The sequence below is a fragment of the Acinonyx jubatus genome, chromosome A1 (assembly GCF_027475565.1).
Source record: "Acinonyx jubatus isolate Ajub_Pintada_27869175 chromosome A1, VMU_Ajub_asm_v1.0, whole genome shotgun sequence".
Taxonomy (NCBI): Eukaryota; Metazoa; Chordata; class Mammalia; order Carnivora; family Felidae; genus Acinonyx; species Acinonyx jubatus.
In genome coordinates this window covers 32,155,958-32,169,677 of record NC_069380.1, presented here as the reverse complement: position 1 = coordinate 32,169,677, position 13,720 = coordinate 32,155,958, and the positions used below count along the sequence as shown (strand labels likewise).

The following is a 13,720-nucleotide window of genomic DNA, read 5'->3' as shown; positions in this document are numbered from 1 at the left end:
CTAAAATCAACCATATCAGAACTCTGGCCATTAATCAAAGCCACAGAATGAGTTGAAAATCATCTATCCAATAAAAATCACTAAACCAAAACAGTAGGTTTGGAGATGTTTAACTTGGAACTATTTCCTTATCTCCCACCTCCTCAGCTCATTGATGTGATACCAAAGACCAGTAGCACTGCAAACAACAGAGAGAGCACACCTTTTCTGATGGTCTGTTAAAAGCATTATAATCTGAATACAGTCAATAAATTTATCTTAACTTATAGCCCGTAGGAAAATCTCTACCATAAAAGGAGCCTCGGAAAATTGAAACATTAACATATTTATTATGTGTTCTGATCACAATAAAATTAAGTAAAACATCAACAGGAGTAACTTTGAGAATTCCCAAATACATGGAATGAAAAACATTCTCCTAAGTAACTAATGGTCAAAGAAGAAATAACAAGAGAAATTGAAAAAGTACTTTGACCTGAAAGAAAATAAAACTACAACATACCAAATTTTATGGGATGCAGCAAAAGCAGTGCTTACAGAGGAATTTATAATTGTAAATATCTATACTGAAAGAAGAAGAAAGATATAAAGTCAATAATCAACCTTCTACCACAAAAATTAGAAAATGAACAAAAAGTTAAATCTAAAGCATAAAAATAAAGATTAAAATTTAAATTATTAAAATAGAAAGCAGTAAGAAGAATCAATGAAATAAAAATCATATATTTAAAAAGGTCAAAACTGGGGCACCTGATTGGCTTAGTCAGTTAAGCATCTGACTTTTGATTTTGGCTCAGGTAATGATCTCACGGTTTGTGAGATTGAGCCCAAGCGGGGCTCTGCACTGACAGCATGGAGCATGCTTGGGATTCTCTCTCTCTCTCCCTCTCTTTCTCTCTCTGTCCCTCCCCACCTCGCACAAGTGCATAGGCACTCTCTGTCTCTCAAAATAAACAAACATTTAAAAAAGTAAAAAGGTTGAAAACTGAAATGAAAACATGTAATTCAATGTGCCTTAAAAAATGAGAAAAGACTCAAATTACTAAAATTGAGAATGGAAGAGGAACCATTATTACTGTTCTTAGAGAAATTTTAAAACAGGATTATAAAATAACACTATGAACAATTGTGTGTTAACAGATTAGATAACTTGGGTGCAGTGGCCAAATTGCTAGTCACAAACTACCAAAACTGAACCCAGAAAACATAGATAATCTAAGCAGATTTATACAAAGTAAAAATATTGAACTAATAATTTAAAAAAATTCAACAAAATCAAGCACCAGATTGCTTCAATGGTAAAATCAATGAAATTGATTAATTCTCATTTAGAGAATTAATATCACAATTTCTTTCAAAATATAGAAGAGGAGTGAACACTTCCCAGCTCATTATATGAAGTCATTACTATGGTGATACCAAGAGTAGAAAATCCATCACAAGAAAACCACATCCCTTAAGGACAATAAGGCAACATCCCTTAAGAACATAGACATAAAATCATCAACAAATTACAAACTTAACCCAACAACAATTAAAATGGGATATACACCATGACCAAGTGGTATTTCTCCGAGACAGGAGAGAGTCATTTACCATCCAAAAATCAATGTAATATACCATATTTATAGGATAAAGAATTAAAAAAAAACATAATCATCTCAACAGACACAGCAAAATCATTTCACAAAAATCCAACACCTTTTAATGATTAACAACAACAACAAAAAAAACCCACTTAGACTGGGAATAAAAGGGAACCATCTTAACCTGACAAAACTTCTACAAATAACCTATAACTAGCCTCGAGCTTAATGGTGAAAGATTAAATGATTTACACCTAAAATCAGGAACCAAACAAGGATGTATCCTATCTTGCCACCTATATTCAACAATAACATCGAAGTTTCAGGTAGGGAAATTAGGCAAAAACAGAATTAGAAAGCATCCATATTGGAAAGGAAGAAGTAAATTATCCCTATTCACAGATGACATGATCTTATATACTGAACACCATAATGAACATACCATAATTATTAGAACTAATAAACAAATTTAGCAATGTGACAGGATACAAGATTAATACAAACTTTACTGCATTTCTATCTACTAACAATAAAAAAAATCCAAAAGTCAAACTAAGAAAGCAATTTTACTTATAATAACATCTACAAGATTAAAATATGAAGAATAAATTTAACAAAAATATGTAAGACTGGTACACTGAAAACTATAAATCATTGAAAGAAACTTAAAAAGATCTAAATAAATGAAAGAGTTCATGTCCATGAACTGAATGAATGAACACTGTTAAGAGGATAATACTACCCAAATTGATGTACAGATTCAACACTATTCCTATTAAATCCCAGCTATTTTTTTTTATTTTTAGCAAAATGGCAAGCTATACCTAAAATTCATATGGAAATGCAAAGCACCTAGAATAGTCAAAACACTCTTAAAAAGAACAAATTTAGATGACTCATCCTTCTTGGTTTCAAAATAAACTAAAAAGTTTCAGTAACTAAGATAATGCATTCTTACACGTAGACATATAGATCAACAAATTACAATTGAGAATCCAGCAGTAAACCCTAGATATACAGTCAGCTGATTTTCAACAAGGGTGCCAAGATAATTTAATAAGGAAATAATTGTCTTTTCAAGAAATTAGGTTGAATCAAATACATATCCATAGGCAAAACACTGAATTTAGACCCTGTTCTCACATGACACACAAAGATTACCTCAAAATGGATCATTTACTTTAATGTAATAGCTAAAAGAATAAAACTTCTAAAATAAAACACAGAAGTAACACTTTGTGATCTTTACAAACTTAGGCAGTAATTTCTTAGGTATGACACCAAAACCCAAGCAAAGAAATAATACACAGACTGGACTTCATCAAAATTAAAAAAAAAAGTGTTTTAAAAGACATTATCAAGAAAGTAAAAAGACAACTCATGTATTAGAATATATTTGCAAATCATATACTTAACAAGATATTTTTCTACAGAATATATAAAGGACTCTTACAACTTAACAATAGATAAAAAATCCAATTAAAATACGAGTAAGTGATTTGAAGACATTTCCCCAAAGAAAAATATACAAATGGCCAATAAACACATGAACAGTTGCTCAACATAATTATCAGAGAAATGCAAATCAAAACCACAATGAGATGTCACTTTACACCCACTAGGTGGCTAAAAAAGATGACAGTAAAGAACAAATGTTGGTAAGAATGTGGAGAATTTGGAACCATCATATAAGTTCCTAGTGTGAATGCAAAATTGGTACAGACTCTTTGTCAGTGTGTCAGAAAACAGTTTTTCAGTTCCCCAACATCTTGAATACAGTTACAAATGAGCCAGCAATTCTACTCTTAGATTTATATCCAAAAGAAACAAAAACATATCCAGGTAAAAACCTGTACATGTACAAGTTTTTTTGTATGTGCAAAAGCACACAGCATTATTCATAACAGCTAAAAAAAGTGGAAACAAACTAAGTGCTCAACAACTGATGAATGGATTTTTTTTAAATGTAGTATATTGATACAACGGAATATCGGCTGGAAATGAAAAAAAGTGTTTATATATGCCACACCACAACACGGATAAAGCTTCAAGTATTATGTTAAGTCAAAGAAGACAGTTTAAAGGCCACATATTACATCATTTCATTTATATAAAGCATCTAGAATAGGAAAATCCATTGAAACTAAAAATAGATCCTAGTTCCTGGTGCTGGGTAGGAAAGAGGTGGGAATTTGGAATGGCAACTAATATGTACAAGGTTTTTTGTTTTTTATTTTGTTTTTTGTTTTTTGGTGGGGGGTGTTGAAAAACTGTTATAGAATTAGATTTTGGTGATATGTATTTTTTTTTCCTGTGAATTCACAAAAACCACTGAACTGTTTACCCTAAATATGTGAATTTAGTGGTATGTGAAATGTATCTCAACAAGGCTATAAAATAAAAGTAAAAACAAAAATTCCTTCGTTTTTTTTTTTAAAGGCAGTTTTGAAAAAGTTTCACTGATAGAGGCACTACATTATCACCTTAAACCCAAACAGTGTTACATAATCTCTCTCTCTCTCTCTCAGACTCCGTAAACTCTTAGATTGTGGGTATCTCTGATAAATATAATCCTCAGACATTCCCTGTGTTCTAGTCCCAACCTGTTATCTCATCGTTATAAACAAGAAACATTCTTCTTTCCTTTTGGCCCTACACCAACCTAATTGTGAGATTTTTACCTGGCAGGTGGAATTACCAGTGTAAATGCTCTCCTTGTGATCTTGAAATTCCTGAGGCCATCACTTTTCATAATGAGATAATAGCTATTTTGGTCACTGACTTGCCAGTACCCTTGTGCCTAAACTAAGTCCAAACTGAGGACTTCAAGGAGGTGCTGACCACTTGGGGGGGGGAGGGGAGAAAGTCTACTTTTTTGGGGGGTTGGATTTTGGGTGCTGAATCCATTTATGTTCCTATTGACCCATGTAAACCTCTGGCCAATCTAACAAAATTAGCTCTTAAACCAGAAGGTAAAAGGAGACTAAAACCAACAGTCAAAATCCAAATAATGGAGAAGAACTCAACCTACCTTTACTAGATCTTAGAGTACTCCTATCCTCCCTATCAAAACCAGTAAGCAAGGATCTCTGTTTAGTTAGGAACTGAGAGCTATAAATAAATATAATAGTCTTAGTTTTTCACTGTATTATAGAGTTGAGATTTGTTTTACCTTCAGTACCTCCTGATTCTGCATATTTTGCAGTTGTTGATCTGTGTGCTGCTTTCTTTAGTGTCCCTCTAGAGTTAGATCAATATAGGCAATAATTGCCTTCTCCTGGAAAAAAAAAAGCAAAAAGCAAAAAAATACCTGGACTGTAATATCCCAAGGATTTAGTAAGGAACTTTACTGCTTTTCACAAGTCCTCAACTAAGACCTTAAGGAAACATTACATTTCCTTGTGATTCTACTCTTATTCAATATGTGTATGACTATTTTTGTGTGTTTTAAAGATAAGGAAAATTCTAAGATTGATTGTATATATCTACTTACTATTACAGTTTAGAAAGGGCAAAAGATTTCCAAAGAGTATTTAAATGTTTCCTTAAATAAAGTTTACCCCCAAGAGTATGATTTATTCCAAGGAGATAGATCTCTTATTCCTGAGTCACTACAACCATTCAAACTATCCCAGATCAATTAAAAAAAGAAAAAGATAAAGGAATTCCTGGATTTTATTGACTCCTCCCATCAAAGTACTAACCAGGTCCAACCCTGCTTAGTTTCCAGGATCAGACACTTTCAAGATAGACTTATTGACTTCTACAGGTAATAGGCCTTAACTTTTCTGAAATCACCAAAACACTATATGACTTAACCAAATTTATGGCAAGGGAGACTCTTCCCTGAAAACCTAAGAAGTGACATATTTGCGTGTGTGTCTGTGTGTGTGTCTGTGTGTGTGTGTGTGTGTGTGTGTGTGTGTGTGTATGAAATTAGCTCTTCAACATCTGATGTAGGCTTACTTAATTATCATGAACCTTTCTACTTATTCATTATGTCAGAGTTATGGACAAGCCCTCAACATTCTTGATTAATGTTTTGAGAATGACCACAGACAAGTAGCTAATTATAGACTCCTTCTTGACTCCCTGCCAAAGCCTATCCACTTTGTCTACAGTAATAGTCATGACAGATAATTAAGCAAACGCTTCCGCCAATTTTATTTTAGCATATTCTTTACACTTGATGATCCCTCGTGTTTTATAATGGTTGCTCAATAAAAATACACATTTCTTAGCAAACAGGCTTACTTCTGTGAAATTCTATTATTTTCTATTCATCATCGTAATGTTTTTAATCCTGCCACTTTTATATCATTACATAGAGAAGGGAAAATCATAATTGTCTAACCTCTTATTCATGAGCTATATTTCAGGGAGATTTATTGGAAAACCCTTTATAATATACAGACTTAATTTGGTTGATTATATTAAGACTTGGTTATATCTTGAGACCAAAACAGAAAAACACCCTTAGTATGTCCCCAATAGATTTGACTTTACCCCAAGAATATGACTTCCTGTCCAAGGCAAAGTCTACGCAGAAAGTAGAAATCAATGTTCTCACCACAGCTTGTCAGTTAGCTGGAGATAGGAGAATTAATGTAATGTATACAATAAGTTTTTGGGAATTGACCATAATTTTGGAATGCTTTAAAAAGAAGAGAGGGTTTTTGACCATATCTACGAGTAGCCAATCCATTAAAGAACTTTTGTGCGCCCTCATGATTCACTAAAAGGTGGAATTAAGGGAATAACCTAAAAACTAGAGAAAATGCTCATGATGTTCATTTTGCTAGACAGACTGCATTCACTAACATCCTGGTTACATACCCAAAGAGAAAAATCCTTTAAAAGCTTCAAAAGGCTATTGTACCAGAGTCATTGCACCAGAGTCAGAAACAAAGGTACTGGGAAAAATATGAATGCAGGCTACATGAGAATAATCTTCAAAGATGGCTGCTTAGGAGCACTGGGGTACCACAAATGAAAGCATGCAACTACACATGAAATTGCCTACCACAAGACTACTGTATTCAATCAACACTGGGGGGAACATCACTAAAATTTCTGAGGGTGTCTATAGTGTTTGTCTCATCTGTCACCAGCATAATTTTGGTAAAACTCTAAAGGTGAGTACAAGGTTCAAGAGCCCTCAGTCGGTTAAGTGTCTGACTTAGGCTCAGGTCTTTATCTCACAGTTTATGAGTTCAAGCCTTGCTTCAGGGTCTGTGCTGACAGCCCAGAGCCTGGAGCCTGCTTCAGATTTTGTGTGTGTGTGTGTGTGTGTGTGTGTGTGTGTGTGTGTGTGTGTCTGCCTTCCCCTGTTCACACTCTGTCTCTCTCTGTTTCTTTCACTCTCTCAGAAATAAAATAAAAACATTAAAAAAAAATTTTGAAGGTTCAAGAGCCCAAACCTCAGCAACCCCCTGATTAGTTCTTTTTCACATAACTATCACCTGAATGGCTATTGTATATGTGTCTACAATTGTTTTCTTACTCTCAGAATTGATTGAACCTTCTTGTTGCCTAAGAGTGTGATAATTACTTGAAAGAAAAAAAAATATATATATATGTATGATTTAATTTTATAAAAATAAATTTCATTCATTTAATTTTTCTAAGTAACAATGACTGTACTTTGTGTTACCAATCCAAGAAATCTCATTCTGTCTCTCTAGCATCCTTTAGTGACAGATGTACCCATTTTACTGAAATGTCATATCAAAAATTTTACAAAGTTTTGCAATTTTGAGAAAAGTAGAGATATCAAATGTAATTATGAAAGGAAAAGTAGCAAAACTCTTGGAGATTCTCCAAATTAGATGCATTTAAAGTATTACCACTGGATTGTGGTGCCTGGGTGCCTCAGTCAATTGATCGTCTGACTTTGTCTCAGGTCATGATGTCGCGATTCATGGTTTCGAGCCCCATGTGGGGCCTGTTGCTATCGACATGGAGCCCACTTTGATCTTCTGTCCCCTTCTCTCTGTCCCTCCCCTGCTTACGCTCTCTCAAAAAATAAATAATCACATAAATAAATTAACTAATTAAAAATTTTTAATGATTATTTGCTATTGAGAGACAGAGACAGAGCATGAGCATGGGAAGGTCAGAGACTGCGGGAGACACAGAATCTGAAGCAGGCTCCACTCTCTGAGCCATCAGCACAAAGCCCAACTCAGGGGTTGAACTCATAAACTGCAATATCATGACCTGAGCCAAAGTTGAACGCTTAACCAACTGAGCCACTCAGGCACCCCAGTAAATAAACATTTTTTAAAATTATTTTAAAAAATTGGGGCGCCTGGGTGGCTCAGTCGGTTAAGCGGCCGACTTTGGTTCAAGTCCTGATCTCATGGTCCGTGAGTTCGAGCCCCGCATCGGGCTCTGTGCTGACAGCTCAGAGCCTGGAGCCTGCTTCTGTTTCTGTGTCTCCCTCTCTCTCTGCCCCTCCCCCATTCACGCTCTGTCTCTCTCTGCCTTTCAAAAATGAATAAATGTTAAAAAAATTTTTTTAATTATTTAAAAAAATAAAAAAAAAATAAGTATTACTCTCGATTAATGACAATGAGATCAGCTCCTTCTGGGTATCATCAATTCTCCCTTTATGTGATAGTAACAGGCAGCAACATGTGTTTGGATGTATCATCTCCATTTATAAACACCATATTATTGCAAAAACACATTGCTCGAATTACAGGTGACTTAGCAATGCACCCAGGGCTGTCATCAACAATTATGAGAGCCTTTCTTCACTTTCTTTCAAAAGAAATTTTGCATTAATTAAAACCTAGAGATCTGCCTTGGAATCTGTTGGAAACTGGTCCATATCTCCCAATTAAAGAGGCATATAACATCCTTGAATCACTAGAAGACAATTCCTTCTGGAGTCTTCAAGTTGAGGATTATTAGGGAAACTCCAGAAGCCTATGACTTCTGTAAGGAGACAGATTCCACTCAACACTTCCCAGACCAAATCAACTACGTGAGGTGTTGATAGTCTTCACTGAAGATTCAGAAAACAAAACCAAGAGTTGTTACATTTTGATCTTCATTCTTTTGTTCTTCATTTTTTTTAATGTATATTTATTTATTTTTTGGGGGGGGGAACAGAGAGAGATGGAGAGAGGGAGAACCACAAGTGCTGACAGCACAGAACTAATATGGAGCTCGATCTCACAAATCATGAGATCATGACATGAGCCAAAACCAGGAGTCAGATGCTTAACCAACTGAGCCACGTAGGCACCCCGGTTCTTCATTTTTCTAGTAATCTTCTTTCCCCTTTGGTTGGCTTAAGGCTACTTTTAATTCTGTTAACTATAGAGTAAGTCTCTATTATTAACATTGTTACTTCTTTATACATTTTTTGTTATGAGTTCAATACTTGACTACAGTTGGCTGGTGAACTGGCTAAATCATAACAATAAACTGTCGAATTTGTACACACAGTTTTTTGACAACCACTCAGCTTCTCTTAATACTGGTTATTTGTAAAGAGTCAGTTCATTTCCTGATTAACTGGATTCAACCTACGTGTGATTTTTATAGATGACAAACACAACAGGACAGACATCCCAATGTCTAAGCATCTAAAAGACAAATTTTCATAGAAAAGTAGATTACTTTCTTCAATAAAATATGACTTGAAGACCTTATGTGGGAACTAGTTTTTAATTGAACTGTTAAGAAATAGAACTTGGAAGAAAAAAAGGAAACAGATGGTGTGTATTTGGAGTTTCTCAACTTCACAGATCTTACAAGGAAGACAAACTTCTCTTTTGCTTTAGATCTACCTAACGATCTCACCATTATAAGTTAATTTCTTGGCAGTGGACAATTCTAAAGGAGTTGTGCCATAACACTTTAACACTGTTTACACTGTTCAGAAATCCTACTGGAGTATCTTGGTCCTGAACAGATCATTGTATGACTTTCTATGCCCGGTGTTATATTTGTGACACAAAAGCCATCTGCTGACTAAATACAAACTTGTCCAACTAATTCCTTCTTTCAAGATATTTACTGACATGGTTGATAGAGGGAGGTGGGTGGAGAATGAGCTAAATGCGTGTTTGGTATTAAGGAGGGCACTTGTTATGATGAGCACTGGATGTTATGTGTAAGTGGTGAATCACTAAATTCTACTCCTGAAACCAGTATCACACTATATGTTAAGTAAATGCAATTTAAATTAAAATTTGGAAGTAAAAAAAAAAAAAAAATTACTGACATGGCAACCAGGGTCCAATTTTTACCATCAGTTTACCCTCTTTGATAAAAGATAATAGATAATAATTTAAGAAGAATAAAAAATGGGCTCTGAGTTGAGAGCCAACATCTTAATTATTCAAGGGAAATTTTTGATTGATTTCTTTTCTCCTTACACACTTTACCCACAAAGTAGGATCCCAGGTGCTGTGGATTAGAGAATATCAGAGTTAGATAATGCCAACCGGACTATAGAACCTGGGAGATTCATGAAGTTGGATAAGCAGTGGTTCAGAGGAAAATCAATTTAGATATAATTTTGGCCTTTCAGGGGAACAGAATGTTGTGCTTATATTCCCACAATGTTCACTAGGATTTTCACTATTACAAAAAGACCTGCTAATCAAAGAAAAGAATGAAAAAAAAATAGATTATTTGGTGAATAATACCATATCTGGTGTTATGGTGTTATTCTACAGGATTTTTATTCTATTCTCCTGGTTTATTTCAGACACCCTTGGCACCTGAGAAGTGGACTATAAATTCTGATGATAATCCTTCTCTCAGTTGACTATGTTGAAATTTTCAACTTGTGATCTTCAACATGTTCACTGCTGTACTGGACTATAATAGAATATATATATGTATATGTATATGTATATATATATACACACATGTATATACACATACACACATATATATATACATATACATATATATTCCATTATATAAATATATATATATATTATATATAAATATATTAAATATACATTATATATAAATAATAGAACTACATATAGTTATATAGTCATATAGTGTATAGATACTATATACAGTGTATATATACTATATACAGTATATATAGTATATACATAGTTATATATCATATATATTTATATGTAGCATATATATAGTCATATATATTTTTATATATAGGTATATATATAAATATAAATATACATAAGAAATAAATAAGAAAGGTTGGCACATATAGAGGTTTAAACAACCATTAACAGGAAACTTGAAATGAGAGTATGATACCTCATGTTGTCATTATCTGGATTAATCATACCCCTATATATTAATGATATATCATTTAGCTTAGGCTGAAAAATGACCACGAAGGAAGACAACGAGACCTCAAACCACCCTAAAACAAAGATTTTACTATTTACATTAATACAACATTGTTAGGGGCGTCTGGGTGGCTCAGTCAGTTAAGCAGCCAACTTCAGCCCAGGTCATGATCTCACAGTCCATGAGTTTGAACTCCATGTAGGGTTCTGTGTTGACAGCTCAGAGCCTGGACCATACTTCAGATTCTCTGTCTTTCTCTCTCTGTCCCTCCTCTGCTCACACTCTGAATCAATCTCTCTCTCTCTCTCAAAAATAAATTAATTAATTAAATAAACAGTAAAAAACAACTATATAAAAAATACAGCATTGTTTTCCACTGTCTCTATTAATATAGTAAAGTTGTGTCCAGGATGGAAAATGTTGAGAGTAATTTTGGTATTCCTTTCAGTAATTATTCTTTTCTCCTAAAATGAACATCAAACTGTTCAACTCTGCAAACGGTGTCATCAAACAATTATTTTCTTTTCAGGACTCTTTAAAGACATCAAAACAAAATCCTCACTTTGATGTTCCCCTCAGTTCTAAACCACTATATTATGACCCCTTATACAGTCAAATACCTGGGTCAAACACTTCAAAACCTCATAATACCAAATTTACTTTCCCTCTCTCTGAGATGCTATTAAGATCTTATAAAGCAGGGGCACTTGGGTGGCTCGGTCGGTTAAGTGTCCAACTTTAGCTCAGGTCATGATCTTGCAGTTCTTGAGTTTGAGCCCCACCTTGGGGTCTGTGCTGACAGTTCAGAGCCTGGAGCCAGCTTCAAATTCTGTGTCTCCCTCTCTCTGTCCCTCCCCGCTCGCACTCTGTCTCTCTCTCTCTTTCTCTCTCTCAAAAATAAAGAAACTTATTTTTTTTAATCTGATAAAGCAATTCTTTCTTTTATTCTATAAGAATAAATTCAGTGCTTTCTTATCAACTTGTTATTTTGGCTGGCACTCAACATCACTTAGATTCAAGATCAAGATCAAGATAAACACATTCCTTATCACGGCTTATTTAGGATATATTACTATGTTGTTTTTTACTAAGTTAGACCATTTGCCTTATATGTAGAGTAACAGAAGAGGAAAATAACATGAGTTGAGCACTTACTATGCATAAGATTTTATCCTAGGCACTGTTTAGCACATTCACTCTATACCTCACAAGTATCTCTATAACACAGTTAATATTTTACTCATTTTATAGATGAAGAAACTGAGGCTTAGGAACATTAAGTCAGTAGTTCAATGTTAGTCTGATGTGGAGAGTTGAATTTGCAACCTTTCATCCCTAAATTTCCATGGATCTATAATTTGAATTTCCTGAATAGAAAATAAATTAATAAATGTCCCTCAAAAGTGGTTTCTTATTCATCAGGAGAAAGAAAAATTGAGCAATCCTACAGAGAACACAGTTTTGAAGAGAGATTCTGTATGAAAAATAAAAAGTGCCAGGGTTTATGTTAGAAATATCAGCTGTTGTCCTTAAAATATGACATCCAAAGAGCCCTATTGGGAAGGCTTCATATGTAAATCATTAGGATTCCACCTTCCAAGTCCATGGATATGATATATTGGAAATAGATAACAGATAGATAGATAGATAGATAGATCGATCGATACCATGAACCAACTTGGACATTTTTCTGTGTCTGTAATGGCAATTAGCCCAGTATTGGGTTAACTGGAAATATTCAACTTACATTTGTATTTTATTAAACTTTCATGTTCAATATTTTAAAAATGTTTATTGGAAAATAATCCGAAATATAATTATTGACATATTTGATTCTTAAGGATAATCATAACTTCGAAGAAATGGATCCAGAAACAGTGTTTATTCTTCCAATATATCATATGATGAAATCCTTATTAATATGTGTCACCTTTACCCAATGTGAAAGTAAAAGACAGTTTTAAAAACTTAATTTTGAAGGATTTAGGGGGAGGTGGGAAACAACCATAGACTGAAAAGTAATTAAATTAAATGCACATTGCCCAAATAAAGATTATTTTTAATGAATTTTCCATATGATTAAGAACATAAGACATGAAACTAGGAAGTGATATATTGCCATAGGAATGTAAAGACTTATATAAAATAATCAAATATAAGATAGTATTAATAGTTACATATGAACTGTAAATATTAAAACAGCATACACTTAAAAGTAGAATAAGCTTTCTCTACTGCCTCCTGGCAGACCACAGCCCTTGCAAATACTCCTCTAAAGTTTTTTTAACCAGAGAGAATTGAGTTGATCCCAAACACTGAACAGGGACAGCAGCTAACGAAATGTTCAACAGCCTAATTCAGTATTTCTCCAGAGTGTGCTTAAGTCAATACTGGCAAATCTCTCCTCCTTGACTCCCACTTCCTACAAGCCCTGCAGATCCCAAGCACATTTGGAGAAAAGTCAAAGTCTTCTTCTGTCAGTTGCCAACATAAATGGCTGTAGTTCAACTTGAAAGAGATTAGACTCTTCATGGCTAGAAGGCATCCAGAGACTGATACCTCCAAAATATTGAATTATCCATATTTATGTTATAAAATATTGATCTGTTAAATACTATTCACAGAGAAGCAACTTTGTGCATTTTCAGTGAACTTCCTCCAAGTTGACCATTGCAAAGAACATATAAAAATAAATGTTATACTGGAAATTTGTACCCTTCACCTATTATTGTCAATAATATTTAATAACATATGGTGATAGGTGGTAACTACACTTATTATGGCAAGCACAGCACAAGGTACAGAATTACCAAATCACTGTGTTGTACACATGAAATGAA

The 13,720-nt window shown here is 34.0% G+C and overlaps 1 pseudogene; it reads right to left on the bottom strand.

The window, feature by feature from the left end:
• Positions 1–13,720, bottom strand: part of LOC106985941 (NEDD8 ultimate buster 1-like) — an 80,134-nt pseudogene that overhangs the window by 58,494 nt on the left and 7,920 nt on the right.